Below are 13,897 nucleotides of genomic sequence, written 5' to 3' on the forward strand. Positions count from 1 at the left end.
CTTCTCCCCCCTGAATAGCTACAAAAGCAAAGCTTAGAAGATGTCAGTGAACATCCTCATCTGAGTCACTTCTTAACATTAACAGGAGAGATCTGTGTGTCTTTACACTCAGTAAGAGTCAAAGAGGAGTAGTAAACAGATAAAAATGTTTACAGTTTGTTGAAGTGCATTAGCAAAAGTATCAGTTACATATTTTGTAGAACGAATCTATCAGGAACTCTATTGCAAAAGCTGTCTTTTAAAGTGAAGCTGTGCCAAAGTCTCTGTAGCCATGTTGGAATTGGGTTGTCTCAAAGTGAACCAAGGCAGAACTTCAAAGCAAGTGCATCCTTGCTAATTATAGCTGGGGGAGGGTGTGCCAAAGAAATGTAGGTGAAATTTACACCTTTCATTTTCCCACAATGTTTATTGACTAACTTCTCTTCTTCCTGTGTCACAACTCGAGACTTTCATATTTAAGGTTCTGTTACAAATCCAAACTTCCCATGTAGTTTTTCTGCTTGCATTAGAGATTACATTACTTTTTATTCCATAACATCCCTCAGACACGCAACATGCTTGTACTCATGGCAACAGTACATGCAGCTCAGTCATCGCTGCTTTGAATTTGTAATCTGAGTTGAATTTGACTTCTGAGAGTGGAATTGTCCCATCTGTAGTGAGCCACTTTCAGTGAAAATCAGAAGCACCATTCAGTTTGCTGGGGTGGCATCCCCTTTCTGCTACACCAAGTATAATCTGACCAGTGGATGTGTGGATGTTTAGGACTGTATAATCTGACCAGTGGATGTTTAGGATTTAGGCTTTTGAGAAAGCACACAGGATCACTCTTGAGGAGAAAAGACAATGCAGAAAGAATCGTGCCTTGCAGAATATACCACCTAAGGAGTCTTTCTGCTGTGCCTTTTGCAACCGGACGTGTCTATCCCATATTGGCCTTTTTAGCCACCAGTGCACCTGCAACAAACGTGGGTAGAGCCCTCCCCAGATCTTCGTTCACGAAGCCCAGCCATGACACCAAGTATACACAAGGAGTATTGTAGATGGGAAGAATAGTTCTCGGTGCAGTCAAATCTGGCTGGAAGTGGCATTTCTTGCTTGTTAGGTCATATTCAAGTAGTTGCAAGGTGAAGTCTGTTTAAATTGAACACACTTTGCTGTGTCTGTGGGTGAAGTGCTGTGCTCTACCCTGCAGCTCCAAAGCTGTGCTAGTGACAGCCTGAACTCACAGTGGAGCTCTTGGATCCTCAGGCTATTCCCGAGTGTAATATTTTCTTCACGTGAAAAGCTGCAGGTCACTCGTAGTGAGTCAAGTAGCATCTGCAACTCGCATGCCTCTGCAAATACTTTTAAGAGAAACCTGTCTTCGGTGTTCTCAGTTCTCTCTCAGACTGGGATCTTTCAACAGTTTGAGACTGGACACCTACTTCTCTTTGTGCACAGTTTGTGCCTTGGGGAGATAACCAAAGTTTGTGTTCAAGTAATGACATTTTAAAACAAATTGTTGAGTTTACATCAGAGAAAGGTTTAAATCTGGAAACTATTCTTACCTCTCTTCCAAAGGGCTCCAAGGAAAACGAGCACATTCAGACTGAATCAGCTTGACTTTTGCAAAATCAACACTTGATGGGAGTTCTGCAAGGTCATGCCCTGATTTGAATATTATCAGTTATGGCATTATTTTTTTGTTACACTTTGATGCCATGTGTTTTTGAACATCTTAGGATGCTTGAAGTACAGAATCATAGAATGGTTTGGGTTCGAAGGGACCTCAAAGATCAGCTAGTTCTAAATCCCTTGCCATGGTCAAGGACACCTTCCACCAGACCAGGTAAATGAGAATAACTTAACTTTATGGAGCTGTGGGAGGGGAGGGGTTGGAGAAGGGGTTTTTTCAGTATGTGATTTGTTGCTTTCTGGCTTGGTTTCTCTTCTTAAACACAAATCAGTTTTTATTGGCCATTCTAGTATCATTTGTGATCTAGGTTTACGGATTTATAGCATGTGTGTTTTATCAGGTAGTTTTGTGACTTTGTTTTCAAACCTATGATAAGGGAGGTGAGGAAGTTCAAAGCTTTAACAATCCTTAAAAGATATTTGGGAGACATTTTATAGCAAACTGCTGTGATTATCTCATAAATTAAGTATGACTGGACTGAGGCAGGAGTTGAGCAAGAGACTTCTAGATGCTACACAGAAGACCATTGGTATTTTAAGGGGATAGCATTTTCCCCGAGTCCTCACTGAAGGCTCCTCACTTTGCCTTGGCAACTACATTATTTTTCCAAGCACTTCTATTGACTTCTTGTTTGTTACCATCACTTCTGGAATGGATTTTCTAACTGTTCCTTAGCTGACCTATTGCAAAGTCAGTATTGCTTATTCCAGTTTCTATCCAGCATAAGCTGATCCAGGTGTCTTTGCTCACAAGAACTTTTCTGCTACCTGTGCTTGAAGAGTAGTAGTAAACAATTGCTCAATTTAGATTCTCAAGAGGATGTCAGACTTGGCAGCAAAATAAAACTTCATCATGGTATTATGTCTCTAAGGTGTCTGCTCTGGAAAGTGATGTAGTGATGTCTATTGAGGTTGTTTCCTGAAGCTCCCTCTCCCAAGAGAGTTTTATCAGTCTCTTTGCCAAATACAGTTTGGCAGTGTTACTGGAGTTACTAGCTTTGTGTGTCAGCACTTCGACAGTGCAGGAATATCTCACCACTGTGACATGTTGAGGTCAGGAAGTATGATTATCAGTTTTGCAGGATAAGAAAAACTGGCAGGACATGCATCATGCCACACATTACCTTCCTTATCTTTTATTCTTCCAAGTGCTGCTTTGATATGGCAGATTTTCTGCAGTGAAACTCTTTTCCAACCAGCTATTAGTATGAGGTGAGGATTGGCTTTCTCTGAGGGCTTGGGATTTGCCCATAGGGAAACAGCTGTGGTGGAAATCCTGTGCTGGTTTCTGCAATCAGAACACTGGATTGCTATTGTCTGTCAAATCTTTGGAGGCTGCTTCCACTGCATAGGTCTTAATCTTATTATTCCTATGGCAAGATTCATAGTTATTTGCCATAGTCATAGAATCACTGAATGATTTGGGCTGGAAGGGACCTTAAAGATCATTAGTTCCAACCTCCCTGCTGTGAGCAGAGCCATCCAACTTGGCTTTGGACGCTTGCAGGGGTGGGGCATCCACAACTTCTCTGGACAACCTGTTCCAGTGCCTCACAGTAAAGAACTTCGTAATGATCCTAAGTACCACACATCAGCATTGTTAATGCATCAGATTGTGGCCTGCCTGTGATTTTTTTTGTTTGTTTTGTAGAAGGAAGACCTTTCATTGATTTAAATTTTCAGTACTCCTCCTACATATTTAAAAGCCCTCAGAAAATGTGGGACTGTAGCACTGTAAGGTGCTGTAGCTTCATGATAGCTGGAAGTCTGTTTTGAGATGTGAGGGAATGTAGCCAGCAAAAGTTCAGGCACTGACTTAAAAAAAATACTCAGAGTCTTGCAGATGCTGTGTAAGGTGCATGGGTGACACTCTTGTTTCAACTTTGTTCATTAGTTCTGTAGAAAATGGAGAAAATGTCATATGACAAAAATAAATAAACAGTGCTTTTATAATCTAGTAGGTTCCTTAGTTAACTTAAAATTTTTGTTACAGGTAAAACTCAGTTCTGATTTTTTTCTGCATAATCCATACTCATGTTCTCCTATATTAACCCATGTAATAGTAAGAACATGCTTATATAACTGCATGCTTGACAAAACTCTTAATTTAATGTTTAATTTTAAACACTTGTAAATCTGTAATTGATGATTTTGAGGAAGCTGGTTGTTAAGGTGAGTGAGACTGCATTTTTGTTTTCAAGGGATTTCCTATTAGATCAGAATTGTGGGTTATTTTAGGTATAATTATTTCCAGGTTTATGGAAGTGTTTTAAATAAAAAGGAAAATATTTGATAGTGCCAGTTAGACTAAGCAGGGAAAAAACAAAGAGGCTTTTTCATTCTGGTAGGCTTTCCAAGTGTTATTTAAAAATATTTTTCCAGAGTTGAGAAATTCTCTAAAAATAGTTTTGTTTTGTTAAAGCAGCAAATAATTTGGAACCATTAAGAGGAATAGATAAGTGAGAACATCCCTGAGAAATTTAAGTAAATACAAAGTCTGTTCTCCTACACAGACGTTATCTACATTATGGTGAAAGAGTTTTTGTTCCAAATGTTGCCATCCTCCCAGTGTCTTTCATTTATGATTGCAGTTCTTGATTATGGGATTGCTTTTAGACACTTACTGGAGTAACTATGTAAGGGAGGTACTATTTTTGTTACACATTGCTGGAAGTTGCTTCATTGTTGGATGGAATTTACCTCGTTTTTCTCAGTCATATAAACATTTGGACAAATATTCATAGTTTTGAATAACTCAAAATCATTTAGCTAATAGAAGAAAAACTTCTTACCAGAAGAAGCTGATTGTTTCCCAGAAGCTTGCAGCAAGGAATGTCACAGATCCCTGCAACACAGCATTTGAGTTGCACGATCATTGCTTGTGCTGCAGAGGCCTTCTGGAGAACAAAACAGTAAACAAAGTCCTTTTTGTCTGTGTTTCCACACTTTGGATTGTAAGGTTTTTTTGAGTTTCAGGAGGAGTAGTGACTGCGTGTTCCTCTCACATTATGTATTCTTGTTTTTGAAGATGTCATTATTTCATAAAATATAAACCACAGGCCACTGTGAAGACATCATAAATAGAAAAACTGGTTTTTTAATCAGGAAAATTCCATTTGACTCAGTATTGAGATAGAAAAGGGAAAAGAAAAAACCCCATATATATATATCAAATATGTACCAAATTTCTGCTTTTATTGAGAAACTAAACCCAGATTTGTCACTCAGGGAAAAAGAAAGTACTGAAATAGTCTTGTTTTTCTTTTCCTTTAGCTAGCAAAATATTTTTTTGTACTGTTTGTTTGTTACCAAACATATGCCAGATAGATGATCAGACAAAAGGCAGGGTACCTATCAGTTCATGTTTTCTACATATTCCCATAATTTTTAACAGTGCAGGTTTTTTCAGGACAGAAGTTTTCTGAGTGCTCTTGATGGAAGGAAAATATTTGGTAGATCCTGGCTGAGAGGTTGTTTCTACAAGCACAAGTGGAATATAAAAAAGTCCTCATTTGGGAGTGGATAGAAAAAAATCCAAAAGGGTCAGTCATCAGTAATTTGGGCAGAGCATGGAGAGTGGGAGGTGAGTGTGAGAGGAAATGAGAGAGACGTAGGTGGAGGCAATATTGGGCAAAGCTGATGACATGGGACCTTCACACTGACAATGGGAACCAGTGAAGATCTCTGGAGCAGCCCCAACTTGACAGATGCAAGAGAACGTGTTGGAGCAATGTGGTTTCGCTATGGAGTATACCCAGAGGGCTAATTCTTTTTCTGGTTTATTTCCACATTATCAAATTGCAATTAAAAAAAAAAAGGAAAAGGAAAAGAAAGAAGTAATTTCCTTTAGCAGACTTCCATCAAGTAGGATGTCCAAACACGTTACTGTTCTTATCAATGTTGACAATTTTGTCAGCCATTCTGCAGAATTTCTTTATCTAACAGAATGTGTTAGCCCTTACTAAGGTGCACCTTTTGCTATATAGGAGTGGTAGGAACATTAAAGGAGTATAAAGTTGCCCTACATCTAAAAATAGAAGTTCCTAGCAGAACAGAAATGGAAATCTGCGTCATACATTTTTATTTGAACAAAATTAACTGTAAATCAGATATGAACATAAGAAAGGATTTGTCTTAAAACTAACACAGGGTTTCTGTTTGCAGGAATGAATCTGTAAATCATGTCTGGACATAATGAAAGGTTTATTTTCAAAGCGTTGTAGGCAAATGCTGATAATACTAATGCAATGCCAAGTATGCAATGCCTCTTTTAAAAAATCTAGCTGAAGTTTCTTATCTATCTGGAAAAATGTGAATTAAAATACAGCACTCCTTTTTGTTGACTCCCACTACCTGCTAGTACTGTTTCTGCATGCTAATACGGCCATCTGTTATTAGCTTAGCTCTGGGTATCTCAGAAAGTTCACACAGGCAAGTGGGGCTGTGCTTTAAAAGGTCCTGTGCTGTATCACTTAATTAAAAAAGCAAATCTAGACAGTTGTCCTTGTAGTACAAGCAGTGACTTAACACAGTCTGACTTTGTGTCACTCCATTAAATGCTTAAGGGCCAAGTTAAATGCCTAAATTCCTTTAGAAATCGGGACCAGTGTGTGTGGACCTACAAACAAGATATGGCATAGCCGTGGAAGTGTTTGGATTTATAAGAATAAACTACTGGCTGGCGAGTGCCTGCTCACACACACACACACACACACACACACACACACACACACACACACATGCTCACTTATAGCACAGGTGCAGCAGCCACGCTGCAGTGACAGCACAATGGCACCATTGATGAGGGCATGCTCAAGGGTATCTTTTGTGAAATGCTGGGTGTGTGCTGTAAATCCACACCTTACCTCAGCTTACAGCAATTTATTTCGTAGTCATGTCTTCATATCTTTCTATCAAATAGAATTTTTTTAGGTAAAAGAGCAACCCAGACCTTCTCTTTAATGTAATTCTGATGAACACGCAGAGAGTATGTGCAGAAAACAAATGTTCCAGTTTTGTTGGATTATATAAATCTACATTAGTTCTAGTTATCCCTGGGTTCACCAGGACTAACTGGATGCTTCATGTGGCTTCCTGGGTTCTGCACACCAGGAAGGTACCTCTGAAAATCTGGGCTTCAGTCAGATTTCCTGAGAACGGGACAGAAGCATTTGGGCACATGCTGCTATGGTTATGAGCACATCTGAAATATATGTGGACCTGAGGCATCCTCACAACAGATTGCTGTAGATTTTGGTGAGAGGCTTGATTTTTATTTTTACTGTTTTTGGATAAAAAAACCCAAACGCTGACCTTCAACTTACTTGCAGTGACTGTGCACACATTGTAGGGCTGGTCTGTATATGCAGAGTGGCCATTTGTCAAGGCTTTTTGCATATGTGATAGCCCCATTGAAGCAGCAGTTACCTAACATCCAGAAAACACAGAGAAATGGGCAAACAAAGTACCTGCGGGGGAAGAAGAGGGTCTGTGTGGGCAGAAAGATTCAGAAGTTTGGTGACTGCTTCCTGACTGCTGGATAATTTGCATGTTTTAGTACATAAAACACTACAATTATTTTAAAGGTTCAGATGCTTGGCCTATTCATTACTTTCTCAAAGCCAAACTTTACCTTTGTACTGAGGGATAGTAACCATGGAAGGCTTTTGATACTGTCCTTTTTCCTTTATGTCATTTCTGTTTCAGCTGAAGATGATATTTGTGACTTAAGATTTCTGGTTAAACCTGTACTTTCCCATTTCTGACTATTTGTGATGTGATACTACAGGAATATTACCATGCCTTCTTGGCTGGTCCTCCAATTGTTAGACCCAGCTAGGAATGGGGTGGTTAAGAGTGTTAGAGCCCAACTGGAAAAGAAAGACAAAAACATTTTTCTCTTTGGGTAAGTGCAGTTGTTTAAGAAGAAGCCAGAGATCCAGCATCTTGTATGAAACAGATGGGGTGGGGAAAAGAGGAATTATATTGTGAAGTTTGATTTCAGAAATGTTCTGTGGGATTCCTGTATTTTCTGAGGAGACTGGGAGCGTGTGACTAGACTGAATATGGGCCTTAAGAAGCCAGATCTACCTATTACTTTTATTACTTACGTATTTTGACGACACGGAATTGCTTTTCCTTTTTCCCCTGTTTGCTTGGTTTACACTTGTTCAGCCTGCCTTCAGTGTGTATGTTTACTGCCCTACATTCAAGGTGATCTCTTCCTAGTAATTGCTTTAATGTCAGTTTCTAAGAATATTCCATGGATCCAAATTGTTTGCAATAATAAGAACAGAGAGCAAATGCATAAAATGAGAACACAGATTAGGTGGATTTGTTTTTAAATTAAATGAGTGGAAAATATTTACGAGATTCATTGTTCTTCCGCTGTAAAAGCTGCTGCTGAATTCCTGTTTGTCTTCATCTTCTATAAACATTTATTTCTGGGAACCTTCAAGCAATGTTTTTCTTTAATGTACATTTCAAATGCCATTGTCTTTTGCTTAATGACCTGCCGGAGGCCTAGTTACACTCTCTCCTTTTTCTAATCATCATGTTTGGGAGTATTCTGATATGAGGGTGTGCAGGTCAGCCAGTGTCAGTAATCTTGTCCCATGCTTTGAATATTTGGAGTTCATCCTCAAAGTGCTTTGGGGAAATGTACTTTGCTCACTAGGAACTTAATTTGGCCTATTTAAATCTACAACTGTCCTCACTTGTGCAGTCTGAAATGCCACAGCTGCATTATCAGCACTTCAGAAATACAGATTTAATCCTCCCTCAGAGTTGGACCTAAAATGATTCCTCGATATTAAACCTATCGTGTTCAGTGGTAGTGATAGTTTTGATACATTGAGGATGTTCTGAATAACAATATTTATAAGGGAGAGATCAATATATTTTATCAGACCACCAGACATAGCTGGGAAAAAAAGAATTACTTTAAGGAAGAGAAGTGCTTCTTCAGCCTCTGAAAGTTTGTTACAGCAGTGGACTGTTTGAAAAAAACCAAAATACTCCTTGTCTCTAAAAACCCATTTGTGTTATGCTTTGAAAAAGGCTAGTGACTTTCTTCTGAGGACATTATAATCTGTTACTCCACTCAAATAATTGTTCTAACTGAAAGTGGAGCTTGTCTGAATTAATCATATTAAGAGGGGAGAATGTTTTTACCTCTATATGGATTCAAATGAAATATCAGAGTTGTTGTGAATGTTTCATTAGCATCATGTTCCCTAAATTTGTGTCTGATTCAGTTATTTGGTTGCTGTTTCAAGATGCTTTTCAGAAGATGCCTGAAAGAACTTGAAGAAAAGCAGTGTGTGGTGTGCTAGCCCAGATGGAGGGCTGTGGGGGTCCAGAGGTGAGAACTTCTTTCTTTTCTTTCACCTGCACAGGGATCTGCATTCTAAGTCATAGCATGAGGGCTGCTCTTTTTTTAGGGAGTTATTACTGTGTTTCCACAGTCTGTGTGAGCAGTGCTACTTTGGAGATAGGTGCTAGTCAGGTGCAAAGAAAGGGAGACAAGCCAGTTTTCCTGTTGCAGAAATCCTACTGTGCTGCAGCGCTTTCTTTCTTCCCATCTCATTCACCTAATGTTGCTGCTGTAACTGGAAGAATAAAGCATCTTTCAGCTGCATCTCTTTGTTGCCCCCTCCCAAAAAAAGATTGGGAAAATAATACTGGATTCATTCTGCCATCCTTTCCTGCCAAGATTAGTGGATAGTGTGTGCTGAAAGATAGTTAGGAGCAAAGCAAATGGGAAACCTGCAGCTAAATATCGGTTAGACACCCATCACTTGGTATCAGAATACAATTGAATATTGGACCCACTATCTAAACTCATCCAGTACAAACCTCTGACTGTGCTGAAATGTGATGTTTGGGGTGGATTAATGATTCCCTCTGTTAGAAGTTCCTAAATTAAAAATATGAGCAGCCTTTCTATAACCAGGAAACCAGGAAATACAGGCTAATTGCCAGAACGGTTTCAAAGGGAAGAATTTGATTGCCCATCAAAATAAGGGGACTAAAGAAGCTGATAGAAACAATAGAGGACCTCAGTCTCCTTGTAAGACTTGCTTTGAAAATATCTAATAATTAAAGATGAGTGAGTGACTTGTAATTGCTCATTTATGATGCCTCTTCTGGATCTGCTTTTTCCTGTGAAGCTTCATTTGGACCTAAATGAATTAGATGACTAATTAAAGGAAGGTCTTTGATTTGAGATCAGGAAAGCATGTTTGCATGGAGGCTACACCCTCTTCTTTATCTGACAGCATCTTTGAATATTAGCGGCATATAATAATTAGGTGTGTCAAGTTACGAGTTGATTCACCTTCTTTAAGTGGTCCCAGAGGAAAGGGTGGAGGATGACTATTCTCTAGAGGAGGCTGAAGACAGCAAGATGCATTATGTATCCTCAGTTCCTGGTGCTTCCTCAGAATACATAACTGCTAATACTTAAGTTCTTGAGCCCTGCAACATCCCTGAAGTGCAGATATGAAATAAAAGTTAGTATTCTGAGCAGAAACACAGCATGTGCGTGAAAGTAATGTTAGCTATGTTGGGGAACTAGTCCAAAATCAGTTCATTTTATAAAGGTAAAAAGAAAATCTTTGGCATGCCAGTCATTGCAGCACTTGCATCCCTTCCATATGTTTTGTACAGTTTACTGTGTGTTCAAGCAAGTGTAAACACTTGGTCCCTCCTGAGAGACCTGATAAAAGTAATGCATGCACTTTTGAATATGGAACCCCAAACACCACAAGCTTTATGGATTATTTGTTCTATGGGGGGATTTTCCAGAGTGCTAACTACTGTTGATCCAGCATTGAATTAATGATTGAAGCTAACAGTGTTTTTTAGCTCTGACTTTGGATTGCAATCCAGCTATGTGTGGGTGCAAGTGCATCCTGTAAAGAAATTGCTATTGATTATAAAGCAGACTGAAAATACAAAGTTATGCCCATGGTTCCCTAGATTGTGAATAGCATCCAGAAGTGGCTAACCTTTCTTAGGACGTTTTAGCAACTTTTTGGTATACGTCAAATTGACAGCCCTAGCACAGAACTTTGTCTGGAGTCCTGTGGTTGGGCCAGTCCTTCATGGTGGTCTTCATACACCTGATGTGATGTCAGCAGCTCTGGTACTAGAGAAAGAGTAGGAGCTGCAAGTGTGAAGGAGGGATGATGGCAAGCTCCTACCTACAAGGTAGGAGAGCTTTGTTTCTTAAGAAGAGTGTTCTGTAAATAGGAGAATGAACAAATAAGAATAATTATTTTTCTCAGTTCTCAGTCAGAAGTAACTTGACTGAAATGAGGGATGTGAAAGAAAGAAAATTGAATTAGGAATGTGTACTACTAATTTCTATTTGCTTTATTTGCTTTTACAAGGACTCTGACGCTAGAAATAAACACCCCAACCCACATGTTACCCTTGGAGGAAAATTATTTTTTTAGTGTTTTTTTTAATGAAAACTTCCACAGTATCATCATAACTTAATAAAAAATTAAGTAAAACCTTAAAAACTTCGTCACTGGAAGAAGATGGTTACACATGGAAAAAATTCACAGACACTTTTACTGATGTTTTGAATCTGTAACGACTGTAAAATGAACAAATGGTGTAGGATGAAACCATGTGTCTGGGGTATCAGAACTGTTGCAATTAAATGAGATCAGACCCCAAAAGCGAAGCTAAGTCCAACTATATCCTCTACATGAGGTCTGGGTTCAGTCTTCAGATAATTCAGTGTGATGATGAGGCATAGGCATTACTTCTCAGACATAAAGCAGAGACAGGGTGACTTCTAGCGAGTTTCTTCCTGCTCCCAAAGCAAAACTATCAGCTTATTTATCTTATTTTTAAAATGTTAACCTCAAACACAGTAAAGAAACTCTGAAAGCTGGCATAGAAATAATTGTCAAGAAGCTTTGTCAGTATTAAGGCCATTTGTACTGAGAAGGTGGTACTAAATGAAAATTTCAATTCATTCTAAAATGGAGGGAGTGAAGGTGGGACTCAACCTTCCCTCATCCTCTAACTTGCCTTAGGAGATTTCAGAACTTGTTCATACCTGGCTGAGATGTTGTTGATGGAAAACTTTTGTTCCCAGCTCCAGGTAATGGGCTATGTCTGGGAACTCTTATCTAAGGAAGGCAAAAGTATCTCAGAAGGTAACCAGCTAAATATCAGCTGTGTTGTGTTCTAAACTTGTGATGCTTTTGTTTTCAGCCTCCTAGCCTCACCTGAAATCTTCCTATATAAATTTTGTTTTGTCTGGAAGATCACTTGGATTCTTGGGGTGATATCAACCACCTTTGGAGGCTGCAGATCTGGAAGAAAGAAAAAGAAAAGGGTGTATTCAGATACCACTATGAGAGGGCCACGGTCAGGTGAGCGTGGGAAATGCAAGACCTCTGAGGCAGTTTGGGATCACAGCACAAAGGACAATGCTGGGGTAGACCAATAACAAATGCCTCTCCTGCAAGGGGCAGACAGGAGAGCGACTACCCCTTGCTCTGGGGAAAACCCTAAGCCACCACCTGAGGGGCTTTGGACAAGGAAGGAAGTTCAAAGTATTGGGGTAAGTAGGGGAGGGACAGGAAAGTCCATGATAATGAGGTAGGAAATACAACTTGGTTTTACAGGGTATTCTGTGATAATGAATGCCTTCTTTGAGGGCACTGCATTATCCTTATCTGGTTTTGGCAAAAACGTATCAGTGCGGGTTAGTGAGCAAATACGTTTTATGGTCGCTGTAGGTTCAGTTTGGTTTTGTCCTTCCTAAGAGATAACTATCTGGACATGCAGCTATCAAGCTGCATTTCACAAAAAATACTTGTACATGTGTATGTAGGCATAGGTGTAGTAAAAAGAATCTGATTCACATTCAAAAAAATAAGCTGTTTTGTTGTGAACACTGTTTCTATTTACTTTCCAGATATAAGTTGTATATCCCAAGAATAATAGGAAAACTGGGTCCTCTAGTTATCATTGTGTGATCTTAAAAATTACTGTTTTTCTTTCCTAAATGCAATTGAAATGTGGGGGTTTTATCTGCAAATGAAACAGTTTTGTGTAATACCCAGTCTCTCAAGCACAAATAGAAGTTATTGGAATACAGGTGTACAGTTGACTGTTATATTCCAAGGAGTCAGTCTTCATTTCTGATGTAAACTGATCTGAGAACAGGTTGTCACCACAGTGTAGCCCTGTCCTTCTTCCCCTGCACTGGCTATGTGTTCTTACCCTGTAGCTAGATGCTCATAGCTGCTGAAGGCCAGACCAGAAAGACAATCAACAAATTCATCAAGCTAATATCTAATTGTCCAGTTTGAGATGACCTCCTCTGAGCTCAACTTCATCTTTGTAAAAAAACCAGTGGTTTAGAACTGCTTTCCTATTCTGATAATAGTGTTTGCTACTGCACTAATGAAATTAATAATGAGATTTGATTATTTATACTTTTCTGCAATTTAATATTTTTCTAAGATTAAAATAATGTGAACAGGTTTTTCTTCCGAAGTCAGGCATTACCTCTCATGGCAAAACAACTCCTGAAATATACTTAATGCATTTAAAACTTCCTTAACCAGGCTAGATGAACCATTAAATAATATCAATAGTTCTTGTTTACAGTTTCTCAAGTTCCGTGTTCTCACTTGCTACAATGAGTGCTAGTATAGTAAACGGCTTTGTACTTTGGTTAAAACTCACCACTGGAACTCACAGATCAGAAAAGAATGTACAAAAAAATACAACTTTCTTGTAACAAACTGTAACTGCTTCTGGGCTAGGAGGTGGTTAATAACATGATATTAACTCAGTCCTGCAGGCACTCCCATTCAAAGCAAGTGTGCTACTTTGAAATACAAAGTAGCACTGTATTTTGGACACAGAGAACGGCTGAAAAGGCTCCCAAGTGCTGGTTTGTATCCCCGAGGATGAAGAAAACATGGTGTACTTAGTGGCGCAGACTCAATCACTCCTTCATCTCCTCCCTCTCTCCAAGCTGGTCATGTTCTCTGTCCAGCTCTCCAATCTGAGCCCAATCTAGACCCTGTCCCTTGTGCACCCTGGTTTGTCATCTCCTCTGTTCTCTTTAAGAATCTCCTCCAGGCAATCCCAGATGCCACCCTTGAGCTCTCTATGAAAATCACTATCCAAGCTCTTTGAGCTTCCTACCTATAAACCTCTCTCGCTTCTCAGACACTCA

Source organism: Chiroxiphia lanceolata, chromosome 4, assembly GCF_009829145.1.
Source record: "Chiroxiphia lanceolata isolate bChiLan1 chromosome 4, bChiLan1.pri, whole genome shotgun sequence".
NCBI classification, from domain to species: Eukaryota; Metazoa; Chordata; class Aves; order Passeriformes; family Pipridae; genus Chiroxiphia; species Chiroxiphia lanceolata.